Consider the following 17,521-nt stretch of genomic DNA (forward strand, 5'->3'; position numbering starts at 1 on the left):
AAGGACTGTGGCAAATAGTCTTTGCTATTATCCATAAGCCATATCAGCTTTTATGTTTATATGTGTACTTATATAATACACACATGTCTACAGGGAGATATACGTGCCTCTCTTTGCAAAAAAGTATTTCCAAACCAGAAGTAACCTCAGAAATTCTATAGGTCAATTCATTCACTGTGCAGGAATGATAACCCGCACAGGTTGTAACGTCCATTTTCTTGAAAGTGAGCAAACAGACACAAAAAAACACCTGCATATTTTAAGATAGGTCTTATAATATTTCTAAAAGTTTATTTAATGTATTACTGACTAGCTATTATTTATATTTGAGTGTGTTAAAAAATTACCCAGAAAAGATCACCTATGTCTCCAGATATCTATTTATCAACTTCATGGCCAAGCCTTGTGCTAGTTGTTGGAGTACAAAGTTGAATAAACCAGAGAAAAACTTTCTAGAAATAAATAATAGAATATCCAACTTGAAGTGGCTTAAATAATATAGACTCAGGGTCAGAAAAACAGTGGGCTATTAGGGCAAAAGTGTGAAGATCTATGTGTACCATCCTAAGGAATATGAACTTCATCTTCCAGTCAAGGAGGATCTAAAGAGGAATTACAAGAGAAGGGTGATAGGATCCGATATGTCTGATAAGTGTGAGTGATTTTAGAATATGTTTGGAGAAAACACAAAGGTAAGATTGGTGAATGGAGAAAGCAGTGACCATGAAGCCAATTAGGATCCTACTTTCATCCAGATAAGAGAGTTTAGCCCTAAAATAAGGCAGTGGTACTACGTGTGAAGATAAAGTGCTACATCTGAAATATGCACAAACAATAGAATTCACCATTACTATAGTTGAAATTTTTGTGTTACAATATATCATGGGAAATCGAATTTCTCTTAGGATTTAGCCACTATTATTAGATTGTAGTTTTTTTTTAATCATAAGGCAGATCTTTCAATTTAGAATGTTGAATGAGATATGAAAACTTAAAAACATTTCTAAATAGTTAGACTATACTGCCAGAATTTTATCTGCTTCTGAGATAAAACAACAAAATCTCATTACAAAAATAGAACATTCTTAAAGCCAAATTGCTAACAATGTGTGTCTGAGTTATAACAAAATTAAGGTCTAAAAATAAAAAGCTCAAAGTAATTAAAAATGAATTCAACCATACAATAAATATTGCAGGAAATATCTTCAGCATGAAATTCACTGTAAATGCAGACTATTTTTTAACAACAACAACAATAACAACTCTTCGAGGCTGTTGAAAAAAATATAGGGCATCTCACAAACTGTAGTCTAGCGAAGGCATTCAATAAAGACCTTTGCATCTTTTATGATGCCAAGTATGATACTTGGTAAGTAAAAGAACCAATGCCACACATTATACAAAAAGTACGTGAAAGTTCTTAATTGGGGGAGAGGTGACTCATGACCTGTTGCAAGTCTGATGAAACTTATGGTCTCTCTAGAACAATGTACACATGTATACGTACATACAATACACTTTTATATTCAGCTTTAGAGGCTTGTAAAACTCGTCCATGGAACCCAGTTAAGAAATTCTGACTGAAAACAAGGGCTTATTACTGCTTCTCAATTTGTAAAAAAAAAAAAAGAAAAAAAAAGTTTCATGAGCAAAATATATTTCCATTATTATAAACAAAGAAAACACAAGTCACTAAAATAACTATAGAGAAAATTTTACATAAGATATTCTTTAAGTATGTTAATACTTGGCATACTCTTTTAGACATTAAAATAAGTAAAATAATACCTTGAAGCTTAGAAGGAAAAATAGGAAGAAACCCTTTTATCTTAAATGTAGAAAGAAGTCAAAGAAGCTAATAATAAATAAAGCTTAACCTAAAACGAAGTAAAATAAACAGAACTGCTATAAACTGTCCCCTCATTAACCTTTGTCTTTCAACCCATACCTGCCTGTTCAGAGGTCCCTCTTAGGGCAGATAGAGGAGAAGAAAGAAACTAAGTCATGCTTCATGAAATGAATTAAACTTGTCCAATTTAAGTCTAGATTGGCTAAAGAGACAATGATGTAACTGGCTAGACACCATTTCCTGCAAATATAATCCCCAAAGAATTATGAATCAAAATTCCTGAATCTATCTGCATGCAGCAAATTGACTCCATAATAAAAAGCACAGAATTAATATCAATTTTCAAAATACAGAAGATAGTAAAAACCTTAAATCATACTAATTTATAACTGTGCTTTTTAACTCTGATTTCAACATAAACAGTACATGGTAAAAGAGTAGAAAGGAGGAAGTCTCGATAAGTAACTATCCAGTCTTTTTTTAAAAATTTTTTTGTTTTTTATTTTCCAATTCAACTCCACCACAACCACCCCCACCCCCCCGCTGTCCCCCTTTGGTGTCCATACATTTATTCTCCACATCTGGATTCCTATTTCTGCCATGCAAACTGGTTCATCTCTACCATTTTTCTAGATTCCACATACAGGCATTACTATGTCAGACTCTGTATGACAGGCTCTAGGTCCATCCACATCTCTACAAATGACCCAATTTCATTCCTTTTTATGGCTGAGTAATATTCCATTATATATATGTACCACATCTTCCTTATTCATTCATCTGTCGATGGGCATTTAGGTTGCTTCCATGACCTGACTATTGTAAATGGTGCTGCAATGAACATTGGGGTGCATGTGTCCTTTTGAATTATGGTTTTCTCTGGGTATATGCCCAGCAGTGGGATTGCTGGGTCATATGGTAATTCTATTTTTAGTTTTTTAAGGAACCTCCACACTGTTCTCCATAGTGACTGTATCAATTTACATTCCCACCAACAGTGCAAGAAGGTTCCCTTTTCTCCACACCATCTCCAGCCTTTGTTGTTTGTAGATTTTCTGATGATGCCCATTCTAACTGGTGTGAGGTGATACCTCATTGTAGTTTTCATTTGCATTTCTCCAATAATTAGTGATGTTGGGCAGCTTTTCATGTACCTCTTGGCCATCTGTATGTCTTCTTTGGAGAAATGTCTATTTAGGTCTTTTGCCCATTTTTTGATTGGGCTGCTTGCTTTTTTAATATTGAGCTGCATGAGCTGTTTATATATTTTGGAGCTTAATCCTTTGTCTGTTGATCCGTTTGCAAATATTTTCTCCCATTCTAAGGGTTGTCTTTTTGTCTTGTTTATGCTTTCCTTTGCTGTGCAAAAGCTTTTAAGTTTCATTAGGTCCCATTTGTTTATTTTTGTTTTTATTTCCATTTCTCTAGGAGGTGGGTCAAAAAGGATCTTGCTGTGATTGATGTCATAGGGTGTTCTGCTTATGTTTTCCTCTAAGAGTTTTATACTGTCTGGTCTTACATTTAGGTCTCTAATCCATTTTGAGCTTATTTTTGTGTATGTTGTTAGGAAGTGTTCTATTTCATTCTTTTACATGTAGCTGTCCAGTTTCCCAGCACCACTTATTGAAGAGGCTGTCTCTTCTCCATTGTATATTCTTGCCTCCTTTATCAAAGATAAGGTGACAATAGCTACATGGGTTTATCTCTGGGCTTTCTATACTGTTCCATTGATCTATATTTCTGTTTTTCTGCCAGTACCATATGGTCTTGATTACTGTAGCTTTGTAATATAGTCTGAAGTCTGGGAGTCTGATTCCCCCAGCTCCGTTTCTTTTTTCTCAAGATTGCTTCAGCTATTTGGGGTGTTTTGTGTCTCCATACAAATTTTAAGATTTTTTTTGTTCTAGTTCTGTAAAAAATGCCATTGGTAATTTGATAGGGATTGCATTGAATCTGTAGATTGCTTTGTGTAGTATAGTCATTTTCACAATATTGATTCTTTCCAATCCAAGAACATGGTATATCTCTCCATCTGTTTGTGTCACCTTTGAATTCTTTCATCAGTGTCTTACAGCTTTCTGAGTACAGGTCTTTTACCTCCTTAGGTAGGCTTATTCCTAAGTATTTTATTCTTTTTGTTGCAATGGTGAATGGGATTGTTTCCTTAATTTCTCTTTCTGATCTTTTGTTGTTAGTGTATAGGAATGCAAGAGATTTCTGTGCATTAATTTTGTATCCTGCAAGTTTACCAAATTCATTGATTAGCTCTCGTAGTTTTCTGGTGGCATCTTTAGGATTCTCCATGTATAGTATCATGTCATCTGCAAACAGTGACAGTTTTACTTCTTCTTTTCCAATTTGTATTCCTTTTATTTCTTTTTCCTCTCTGCTTGCCATGGCTAGGACTTCCAAAATTACGTTGAATAATAGTGGCAAGACTGGACATCCTTGTCTTGTTCCTGATCTTAGGGGAAATGCTTTCAGTTTTTCACCATTGAGAATGATGTTTGCTGTGAGTTTGCCATATATGGTCTTTATTATGTTGAAGTACGTTCCCTCTCTGTCCACTTTCTGTAGAGTTTTTATCATAAATAGGTGTTGAATTTTGTCAAAAGCTTTGTCTGCATCTATTGAGATGATCATATGGTTTTTATTTTTCAATTTGTAAATATGGTGTATCACATTGATTTGCGTATATTGAAGAATGCTTGCATCCCTGGGATAAATCCCACTTGATCATGGTGTATGATCCTTTTAATGTGCTGTTGATTCTGTTTGCTAGTATTTTTTTGAGGATTTGTGCATTTATATTCGTCAGTGATATTGGTCTGTAGTTTTCTTTTTTGGTAGTATCTTTGTCTGGTTTTGGTATCAGAGTGATGGTGGCCTCATAGAACAAGTTTGGGAGTCTTCCTTCCTCTGCAATTTTTTGGAAGAGTCTGAGAAGGATGGGTGTTAGCTCTTCTCTAAATATTTGATAGAATTCACCTGTGAAGCCATCTGATCCTGGACATTTGTTTGTTGGAAGATTTTTAAGCACAGGTTCAATTTCATTACTTGTGATTGGTCTATTCATATTTTCTATTTCTTCCTGGTTCAGTCTTGGAAGGTTATACCTTTCTAAGAATTTGTCCATTTCTTCCAGGTTGTCCATTTTATTGGTATAGAGTTGCTTGTAGAAGTCTCTTAGGATGCTTTGTATTTCTGTGGTGTCTGTTGTAACTTCTCCTTCTTCATTTCTGATTTTATGGATTTGAATCCTCTCCCTCTTTTTCTTGATGAGTCTGGCTAATGGTTTATCAATTTTGTTTATCTTCTCAAAGAACCAGCTTTTAGTTTTATTGATCTTTGCTATTGTTTTCTTTGTTTCTATTTCATTTTTTTCTGCTCTGATCTTTATGATTTCTTTCCTTCTGCTAACTTTGGGTTTTGCTTGTTCTTCTTTCTCTAGTTCCTTTAGGTGTAACGTTAGATTGTTTATTTGAGATTTTTCTTGTTTCTTGAGTTAGGCTTGTATAGCTATAAACTTCCCTCTTAGAACTGCTTTTGCTGCATCCCATAGGTTTTGGATCGTCGTGTTTTCATTGCCATTTGTCTCTAGGTATTTTTTGACTTCCTCTTTGATTTCTTCAGTGATCTCTTGGTTATTTAGTAACATACTGTTTAGCCTCCATGTGTTTGTGTTTTTTACATTTTTTCCCATGTAATTGATTTCTAATCTCATAGCATTGTGGTCGGAAAAGATGCTTGATATGATTTCAATTTTCTTAAATGTACCGAGGCTTGATTTGTGACCCAAGCTGTGATCTATCCTGGAGAATATTCCAAGTGCACTTGAGAAGAAAGTGTAATCTGCTGTTTTCGGATGGAATGTCCTATAAATATCAATTAAATCTATCAGGTCTATCGTGTCATTTAAAGCTTGTGTTTCCTTATTAATTTTCTGTCTGGTTTATCTGTCCATTCGTGTAAGTGATGTGTTAAAGTCCCCCACTATTATTGTGTTACTGTCATTTTCCTCTTTATAGCTGTTAGCATTTTCCTTATATATTGAGGTGCTCCTGTATTGGGTCCATATACATTTATAATTGTTATATCTTCTTCTTGGATTGATTCCTTGATCATTACATAGTGTCGTTCCTTGTCTCTTGTAACATTCTTTAGTTTAAAGTCTATTTCGTCTGATATGAATATTGCTACTCCAGCTTTCTCTTGATTTCCATTTGCATGGAATATCTTTTTCACTTTCAGTCTGTATGTGTCCCTAGGTCTGAAGTGGGTCTCTTGTAGACAGCATATATACGGGTCTTGTTTTTGTATCCATTCAGGGAGCCTGTGTCCTTGGTTGGTGCATTTAATCCATTCACATTTAAGGTAATTATTGATATGTATGTTCCTATGACCATTTTCTTAATTGTTTTGGGTTTGTTTTTGTACGTCTTTTTCTTCTCTTGTGTTTCCCACTTACAGAAGTTTCTTTAGCATTTGTTGTAGAGCTGGTTTGGTGGTGCTGAATTCTCTTAGCTTTTGCTTGCCTGTAAATCTTTTGATTTCTCTGTCAAATCTTAATGAGATCCTTGCCGGGTAGACTAATCTTGGTTGTAGGTTCTTCCCTTTCATCACTTTAAATATATCATGCCACTCCCTTCTAGCTTGTAGAGTTTCTGCTCAGAAATCAGCTGTCAACCTTATGGGAGTTGCCTTGTATGTTATTTGTCGTTTTTCCCTTTCTGCTTTCAATAATTTTTCTTTGTCTTTAATTTTTGTCAAATTGATTACTATCTGTCTCGGTGTGTTTCTCTTTGGGTTTATCCTGCCTAGGACTCTCTGTGCTTCCTGGACTTGAGCAGCTATTTCGTTTCCCATGTTAGGGAAGTTTTCAACTATAATCTTTTCAAATATTTTCTTGGGTCCTTTCTGTCTCTCTTCTCCTTCTGGGACCCCTATAATTTGAATGTTGGTGCATTTAATGTTGTCTCACAGGTCTCTTATGCTGTCTTCATTTCTTTTCATTCTTTTTACTTTATTCTGTTCCACAGCAGTGAATTCCACCATTCTGTCTTCCAGGTCACTTATCTGTTCTTCTGCCTTAGTTATTCTGCTATTGGTTCCTTGTAGAGTAGTTTTCATTTCAGTTATTGTATTATTCATCTCTGTTTGTTTGTTCTTTAATTCTTCTAGGTCTTTGTTAAACATTTCTTGCATCTTCTCGATCTTTGCCTCCATTCTTTTTCTGAGGTCCTGGATCATCATTATCATTATTCTGAATTCTTTTTCTGGAGGACTGCCTATCTCCACTTCATTTCATTGTTTTTCTGGGGTTTTATCTTGTTCCTTTATCTGGTACATAGTCCTCTGCCTTTTTATTTTGTCTATCTTTCTGATAATCTGGTTTTCGTTAGACAGGCTGCAGGATTGTAGTTCTTCTTGCTTCTCCAATCTTTCCATCAATCAATTCATGCTGGTAACCCATCCATGTTTCATGATGTGTATCAGTATAATGAAAAGATTTTTAACCCACCAAAGAAGAATTGAAAAAAGGCATTAGATGCATGGAGTGAGAAAGTTAAAATTATTCAGTTTCTTTCACTTAATCTGAATTTTAAAGATTAAACCTAAGGATCTTATGGCTGCTTAGAGACATGCTTAGAGATGAGCTGTTACATCTTTATAACCTTACATGTTTCTACACGGTTGTGCTCACTGCAAAGGCATATTACTTTCCCAAGGCTGATTTTTACTCATCAAAGACCAATCCTTAACTAGCATATACCTCACAAGATAATTGACTAGCAAATATGTCTGAAAGTTTGTTTTCAGAGATAATTTGAAACAGTGATGTGCTGGAGCTGGCTCATTTAAGCTAATGACAGCCTATTGTTAAATATTTAGAAATTCTGTACTCTGGTTTTAAGCCAGCTCGAAATCAGTCATAGTGGGAATATTAACATTGAAAAATTGGTAAATGTTATATACCAGGATCTATCTTTTCTTCCTTTCTTTCTGTTTCTCTCTTCCTGTCTTTCTTTCCCTCCTTCTTTCTTTCCCTCTTTCTTTTTTCTTCTTTTCTTTCTTTCTTTCTTTCCTTCTTTCTTCCTTCCTTCCTTCCTTCCTTCCTCTCTTTCTTTCTCTCTCTCTCTCCCTCCCTTTCCTTCTTCCCCTTCCTTCCTTCCTATTTTCTTTATAAGAGTTAGCTTACCAGTACACTACTGAATCTGTTCATCTTATTCCTTAGCAGATTTAGGAAGGTAGAAGAAATTTAAAGTGGGTAGGAAAAGATTTTAGAAGGATTAGGAAATACATATGTATGATAAGCAAAAATTTAGCCACCAAAAAATGAAAAAGCATTTATTTTCTCACCTCTCATTTTAAAGAATAATATAGCATTATAGCTATATTTTTTAATAGGTCAGAGTATCCATGGAAGCCACTGGTACTTTCTGATGACCTGAGTCTAGTCTTTACCTTTCATATACATCAAAATTACAGAAGAAATTAGGGAAATATGGTACTTGCTGTGAGCTGTATTTTAACAGCCATTCTGCCTTATATGTCTAGGAAGTGGAGCTCATTGTGGTATTTTTATAATCACCCAATGTCTCCCATCCCTGAACTAAATTTCTCTTGTTGTTCTTTGTCTTTTTCTAATATGAAGGAATAATGACACAGTAGTAGTGGTTGATAATTGTCACTGATTGATTAATAAGTAGTAGCATTGTATGTTATTTTATAAATATTTATTAATTGGCTGAAAACACAGAAAAAGGTGTTTGAAAACATTAGTCCTAAGTGATGGGAGATATGGTTATCAAACCTCTTGAAGGGGATTAGAATATGTCACACCAAAATAAGCCTCTTTAGCATAAGAATTATTTTAGCCTGATTATTTTTAAGAAATAGCAGACACAGGGAAAGCTCTGAAAACAGAACAGAATGCTTTTGTAAGAGACATTCACATCTATAAGAGAAATCTCCATTTGTCTCCCTCTCTGTACCGAGAAGAGGAGGATGACCAAATATCTAGAAACTTGTCAGTGGCAAAGGCAAGGACCTAACTCTGCATAACAACCTTACCCTTGTTTACTGTGCCTTTCTGGAGAGCTTCCCATAACTGGCTTCCCCACCCCCAACATCTTCTTTTGTCTTTAGCTGAAGATGGTATTTAAGGTGTGGCTTGGGCCATTTCAGAGAGTTACTCAGTTTTCCTGGGTATCTCCCATGTATAGAGGAGGTATACATGTTATTAAACTTCTGTTTGTTTTTCTGTTAATCTATCTTTTATTACAGGGGTGTCTCAGCTAAGAACCTAGAAGGGTAGAGGGAAAATCAGTTTACCTCCTCTGTACTTTTCATTTGCAGTTACCACTAAGGAAAAAGAAAAATTTTCATGTTTTTCTTTATAATACTAATATTTCAAAAAAATTATTTGATAGTATTTATTAATTTTTATAGTAAATTTTTGGTAAATGGGAAAAAAACAGCATTTCTCCTTAAATTATCAGTGTTTTGCCACTAAAAATTACTTATTTTCTTTTGAATTCTGGTCTATATTTGACTTGAAGTATTGAGGCACAACATGAGAAGTGACTATTTAATAAACTTGAATCAGAATTTCTTAATGGCAAACTTGTAAAAACTCTCCTTCGATGAGAGTTAAGTGAAATAATTTTAAAGTCAGCAGAAATATATAAATTGTACTTTACTAGGTTACAGCCTTGCACATCTGCTGTGACTCTAATACCCACTGATGAAAGATTTCATGACAGGGAAGAATATTGTTATTGTCTTTTCTGTAATATATAACAAGTTAAGTTATTAAGAATCAAACCAAATTAACTGCACACAGCTGTAAGAAGCTTAGTGCACGACCAAATAACAGATGGGAAATTCTTTTGTTTTCACTGGTGATATACCTAATGGTGAGATAAATGTCTGATGACATACATAGTCCAGTGTCCTGTCAATCCTTAATTATGTTTTTCTTCACTCCTCATGTTTGTGACAGAGAGGAGTAACTGCTCAACTGTTCAACTATAAGACTATCTTCATAGTTTCTGCTTAAGGAAGCCCATAAGCAATAAAAAAAGTTTCAACCTATATTTAAAATGTAAATATAAAAAGAAAATACTTTGTGCAATACTATAGACATGATCTAAAATGACTTCCAGAAATTTTAGGATACCACAATTAAATCAAATTTTAATAATTTTTCTTCTGAGAAAATAATACCATTAATATATTAAGAAAACTTCCTACCTAGTCATTAAATTTATTTTTATAAATTTATAGAAATGTATGTCTATCTACATGTAATATTTTCACATGGTTAAATAAAAAACGTTATATGATTTAATCAAATTCAAAGTTTCAGCTACTTTTGTCCATATTACAAAGGAGAAAACTGAGATTTCTGGAGTTTAAATAACTTTCCCAAAAATCCAAGACCTAATAAGTGGAAGACTGGCAGAAAAATAGAGAAATGGTTGAGCAATCTTCTGACCAGTGTGATGAGTTAGAGAAAAGCATGAAATGCAGTGAAGAGACTGGCAGAGGTCATATCGTGGAATGACTTATAAGTCACAGTAAGCATTTAGATTTATTTCCAGTTAATCAAATGACAAGTCATTATGGCAAGTGCTTAAAAGGAAGACTAAACAAATGTATGGTAGTACAGACAATGCCACAAATTCTGGCTTGGAGAATATGCAGAGTTCCAAGGAGAAATATCTGAAATTTATATAGGCCGTTATGGGCAGAACGAGAAGCAAAGATATTTAGAATTGGTAGAAATTGAGGAATACAGGTTGTGAGAGTATAGAGCCTGCTCCTGAAAGGAGAAGTACCAAGTATGTCTAGAATATGTGAGGAGGGTTGGCCAGAAGTGAGCTCAGAAAGGTAGATGTTAAGTAGATTGATACAGGTCTAGAGTCAATGCTATGGATTTTGGACTTTGTTCTATAGACAACACAAAGTCAATTTAGATTTCTAAGAAGTGCAAATGAACAGTTTCAGGATTAAAACTATACCAGTAGAATAAAGGACAGAATGGGAAAGAGGAGAAGATAGGGACAGCAAGACCAGTTAAGTTGCTATCGCAAAAGTAAAGCTGGAGTGAATGTCCTTGTCCTCATGATTATTAGTGCTGGAGACTCCGAAAAAGTTAAAAAAAATTAAAACAGAATGTGATAATGTAGTAAGCTATGGAAGCCTAGCAGTATCAAATTCTAAGCCCCAAACTCGTTTTGTTTGTTTGTTTGTTTTGAATCACCAATTAACAGAATATATAATTGAGACAGCCAAGTCTTCACATAATACATATTTAAATATTTACTGTGTGTACAAGGATTACTAAAGGGATTAGAATAGCTATATGTACTGTACAAAGGATGTGGCAAGGATCAAAAGAAACAAGAGACATGAAAGATCTTGTAGTACACATGTTATATAAATACAATCAATTAAGATTATATTTAATCCCTATAAAAAGATTTTGTCATTTTTACATAATCCCTGAAAAGGAGTAATAACCCAGCTTGTCTTATACTTTAAATTTTTTAAAATGCCACTTTATTTTTTTATGAAAGCTTCATCTTTGATGTGTATGCATGAGGGAGGGAAAAAAAGACAGAATAAAGAAATTGGGAAATACACCCTTGTTAGTCAGGCAAACTAAGTACAAGAAGTAAAGATGATTCTTTCATCTAACCTCTAAGAATTTTCAAATACCTTTAATTGGATCTATACTGCTGAATTTTCCTGGGGGAGAAAAAAACTGTAATTTCTTTTATATGATACAGGAATTGAATTTTTTCTCAAAACTCTCACAATGTTCTCATTTTCTGGGGAGGTAGCACTGTCTACTAGAAAGAACATGGTCTTTAGAGACATACAAATCTAGACAAGAACACCAGTTCTGCCACTTAGTTACTGTGGAACTTTAGGTACCATACACCTTCAAGGGCCTCAATTTTCCTTTGTAAATTGGAAACAGCAAACACCTTTCTTTCAGGATTGGCATTAGGGGAAACTGAAATAATATAGCTAAAAGGCCATCAATCATGGCATAGAGTGGCTATTAAATAAATGCTAGTCCTACCCTTTTCAGGTTTAAGGTTTTCTATTTCCTTTGTATGGCAATTCTGATGCACACTAATTGGGATACAGTAAGTGCTCAATAAATATTTTTGAGAGAAAGAAAGAAAGAAAGAAAGGAAGGAAGGAAGGAAGGAAGGAGGGAAGGAGGGAGGGAGGGAGGGAAGAAAGAGAGAAAGGGAGAAAGAGAGAAAGAGAAGAAAGAAACAGAAAGAAAGAAAGAGAAAGAAAGGAAGAAACAGAAAGAAAGAAAGAGAAAGAAAGGAAGAAACAGAAAGAAAGAAAGAGAAAGAAAGAAGGAAGGAAAGGAAGGAAGAAAGAAACAGAAAGAAAGAAAGAAAGAAAGAAAGAAAGAAAGAAAGAAAGAAAGAAAGAAAGGGAAAGAGAGAGAGAAAGAGAGAGGGAGGGTGGGAGGGATGGAGAAAGAAAGAATAAGAAAGCAAGCTAGCTAACTTAACAGGTTTACGCTTCAGATCTCTTTTTTATATTAGTGGCATTCTTCCCAAATGTGTTTGGTAGGAATATATTATCTTAATGAGCTGAAAATAGAGGTAGGTAATTAAGACATAGCCAACTTATATTTTTGGTCTGTTTATCACTTGGAAATACAGTATATTATTTATTGGGAAAACTGGCCACAGTATTTCAACTGACACTACTAAAACCAAGTAGTTTCTTGATACTTCTTTGTCCAGACATGCCCAGATTGTTGTAGTATAAAATAGAATGTTTAGTCATATAATACCTAATCTCAACAACTACCAATATTCAACAAAGTAAACAGGATTCCTCTCCCTGACATATATAAGTAGTGCTATTTCTGTTACCATCTCTGTTGATGGATCCTTGTTTTCTCCCTTTTTCATTTCTGTGAAATCAGCCCCCTGACTTATGTTGCCTTACAAAACGGCACGCCTAATGCCTATGTTCATAAAACTTATCCTATCCTATGCTGCCATCTGCTGGGAATATCATGAGCTTAGTCAGGGAAATTAAATTTAAATTGATATCAAACTTTATATTACTAGCTTGTTAAATGGTAACATTTCATGGGAATTTATCTGAGAAAAAAATCTTTTTTGTGCTTTTATGATAGGGAAAAAGAAAAGGCAACAACCTACTTTTTAAGCTTGTTAGGTACATAATACTTTACCCTGTAAATAACTTGCTGATTCACTCAATCTGTCATTTAGCCAAAATTCATTAATATCCTCTCTGTGCCAGGAATTCTGTAGAATCCATATTGATATAGATATAGCAAGTAATGGTCCTCGTGTAACAGGAATTTACTTCCCAGTAGAAGAGTCATGATTAAAGGAAATAAATGTAGTAAATTATTCTAGATACTACAGTAGATAAATGAACAAGGCGGAGTAATGACTACCCAGAAGTCAGGCTTGTAAAAGCAATGATGGAGGATTCACCAGAAGTTCTCCATGACAGGAAAGAGGATTCTAGCCAGTGGCAATATTATGAACAAAGACATGTGTTTTAAAGAAAGACATTTGGTTTTTTGGTGGTAGAAATAGGTGTTAGTTTATTATGCCTTGCAATTTGCTGTGTTTGTGTTTTTCATTTTTCAAGTAAGTATCAGCATATTTTAATAATATAAAAACAGTAAAATGTGCAAAATGCTCTATTCAGTGTATAGTGTTCTTCATTTTTGTGTACTACACTGCTATTAATACTTAATATTTATTATATTTCTCAGATTACTACTTCTGTCAATAAATATTTCATATTACTGGAGCCCTGATAACTGGATACCTGCAATGTCAACTCTAACGGTAGTTCTCTTTGTGACGTGTCTCTATGCTATTGCATGGTGCCTCTTCAAAGAGTAAGATTTGGATCACTGCTTCTATTTGAATCTGTTCATTGCTCATAAAGTCTATCAAGAATGCCTTAAAGAGGTCATGGTGAAAGTCATGGAGGGAAGAGAATGGGAAAAATATATTGAGCACCTATTACTTTTATGCATTACATATGTTATCCTTGCTGATAATCACAACAAAGCTGAGAGATATATAATAGCATCACTGTTTTAGATTTGGATACAACATATTAACCAAGATCTTCTGGTTCCAAAAATAATGCTCTTTTCCTTAAGCCATCAATCAAATGATTCAAGCTAAAAACCGTAAACTAAGAAAGGTAATAAGTGGGTTTAAAAGTGTTCTGCTTCCATTTCCCTCTACATAACAAATTTCTGATCTGAATTCCTGTGTCATATAAAGGCATGTGTAGATGTGCTACCACCAAGAGGAGCATGACCAAATTATATTGTTACAACATAGCATCTTTTTAAAATGGAAACATCTTCCCAAGTATTCCAATGCCATCTACCATATTCATAGTTTTTTTTTTCTCACTGCAGAAATGGCAGAGCAATCTGAAATATCTTTAGCATCTAAGGAGCTTATATTTTCTTATGGAAAGTTTATTAAAATGGTTTAAGGATATCATTTTCACTTTCATATACAAGAGAAATACTGTCATTTTGTTTAGATTACATTGTGTGTGTGTGTGTATGCATGCGTGCAGTGTTAACTGAGAAGCTCAATGCTGTTTGATTAATACCAAAGCAGATAATTGATTTTGATAACCTGATAATTTTGATTAAAAAATAGGCACTCAGTTTCTTTTCAAAATTTCTCTCTTCGTTTTTTGTTCCTTTATCTACAGTATTTCTGCCTGCTCAAGATTCTTTCCTCACTGTCACAAACATCAGCAGATCCAACCAAGTCTCACTACCAACAAGCCCAGGCAGGTACCAAGGTAAAAGCCAACTTGATGCTTTAAAGAAAGAAATTTTAGGCTTTAAGATTTGTGTCCTTTATGCTCCATTAAATTTCAAGTTTAGGCCATAAATTGTTGATTGGCATTTAAAAAGTTTTAATTTCACCTATACATTCTTTATCAAGTATTTTTTAAAGTAGCTGTATATTCATTCAATGGTATTTGTTGACTACCTAATACTATTGCAGGCATGAGGACACAGCAGAAAGGAAAGTCAGATTTACAGATGAACGCTAAGATCTACTACCGGTATTCTATTGCCAATTGTATAACATTATAACAATTTTCAAGTGAACTTGTTTATTTAATGACGGGGAGGCATAAATGCCACAGGAATAAGAACAAATACACTTTTTTCAAGAATGTAAGATGAAATATATAAATTTTTGTCTTAGAACAGCATCAAGATCCATTATCTCTCTCTAGAATAAGAGATGCTATCTGAAACTATTATTAAAAATAAAACTTTTATTAATCTGCACTTAAGAACATAAACGATTATGATTTATTACACATGGGAGGCTATGAAGGGTCAATTGAAGTCATTTAAATACAACATTATTTACTGTTTGATTACCTACTTATTTATAAAAGGAAACTATGGATCATTTATACTTATACATATAAGCATTAAAATATGTATTTTTGTATTAAAGATAAAAACAAATATTTCCATTATTTCTTTAATGTTTTTTATAGGCATGGAAACTTATAGAATAATGATACAAAACTACACACAAAGCCAAACTTGCTGCCTAGAAATCATCAGGTAAGGGCAAAGAGAAACACCATGTCATAGGTATTACAATAGTTACCCTTTCGTTGTTTCATAACGTCCAGACAACAAAAAGTACTTGCAAATAAATTACAGTGAATGGTAACTCATAAAGAGAAATGAAAGAATTTATGGAAATGGAAATTGAAGGAGAAAAGAGCTAACATTCAATTTACAGTAATTGACATTCTTGATATCAGCGATAAGGAAAATAATATTCTAAGGTTGATATATCTGTGGAAGTATAAATTGATTGTGTGTATTGGTGAGGCGGCATTCAAATTTCTATTGCCCTTTCTTTGTTTCTTTTTTGATGTCTTTCCCCGCCAAAAGGTTAAATTAGGTTACACAGATAATCTAGGGGAGGTATGGCAAATGATACCTTATACCACTCAGGTATTCAAACAAATATATACCATAGGACAAACTGTTTTATAGTGGTTCTTCCATTACAGTATTCATTTAGCATATATTTCATTCCAAATTGGAGGTAAAACACTGAAATTAAAGAACAAGGTTTTCCCGAATTACAGAACTAATTTTTATGTAACACTATATTTGGCTCAATGACTTTGGATAATTAAGATATTTTCCAGTTAATACCAAAGCAATTTCCACTTAAATTAGTTTAATAAATGAGATTTATTCAACAGGCCTTTATGCAACGCTTAACTGTGGAGTTCATCTGCAGATTACTTGGAAGAATTTAAAGAAGTATAAAACATGGTCTTCACTCACCAAGAACCTATTCCATCTGGGAAAAAATATAAGTAAAATATTGTAGGGAATAATGTATGGCAGTTTATTAATTCCTGCCAAAATGCACAGTGCATACAATAAGCTTCATAGGTATTCAGAGAATAGTGAGGTCTTTGTGAGCTAGACCAGTCAGAGGAAACTTTGTAGAAAAATTAACCCTGGGATTCACATGGGTTAATACCGGTATCATTTCATAGATGGAGAACAGTGGAGGTTGCACAGTCTTGACATTAAGTATGGTGTTACAAACTCCAAGTCTTTTCACAAGCTTTCTTTCCAACTGAACCAGCTTTCCCTTCTTTGCCTTTCTGATACTTTGGAACTAGACTCAGATATCCTCACTGCCACCCTCTTCATCACACTATGTAGTAAAAGACGCATCTGTAGAAACTTACTTATACTTCATCATAGCATTTATGACACTGTATTAAAATATATGTGTGCTAGTCTCTTCCACCATGGTATTCCTTTCACCTTCTTGAATGAATTGATTTTTTTTTTTTTCCCTTGAAGAACACTGCTGTGGATGCTATTTTTGCAAACACACCCTAATATTTCAGAACCCAGAGATGAAGTGACTTGCCCCCTCATTTCTTTTTTTTCCACCATATGTCTCTTTTCTCCTTCATAAATTTCTGCTCTTTGAGGTGTATATCACCATATTTTAACAGGCATTAACTGTTGTTATTGTTATCCTCAAATTCATAATGACTTTATTGGGTTTATTTCAAGCACTTTTCCTGGCATATTTCATGGCATATTGAACCTCCACAAAAGTGATCCACCAATGTCATGGCTGATTCAGTTCTTTTAACTTCTCTGCCCCTACTCTTTGTCCTTCTCATTCCAGATACCCACTCTCATGGTTACCTTTAGGACTTTGTCATCATCAATAACTGTAACACTTTAGAAAATCTAGCTAACAAATATCCCACTCTGATCTTTACCCAACTTAATCCAAAATATTTAGGTATTTCTCTATTTATCCAAAATCTTTCATGCTGATGGCCCTACTACTTTCTCTTTATCTATTACTATTCTCAGGTGTAACTTTGCTTCTTATCTGGCTTGGATCCATTATCCAGTATTATTCCTCTATTTGTAAACACTTAATGTTTGCTGGCCTCCTTCAAACTCACTTAGGTAAAAAAACTTCAACCCTGATTAAATCCAATTTTTATCTGCTCTATAACTGTACCTAAGCAGCAGTATGTTCATGTTAAAAGTAATACAACTATGCATTCTGG

This window comes from Balaenoptera musculus, chromosome 9 (assembly GCF_009873245.2).
Source record: "Balaenoptera musculus isolate JJ_BM4_2016_0621 chromosome 9, mBalMus1.pri.v3, whole genome shotgun sequence".
NCBI classification, from domain to species: domain Eukaryota; kingdom Metazoa; phylum Chordata; class Mammalia; order Artiodactyla; family Balaenopteridae; genus Balaenoptera; species Balaenoptera musculus.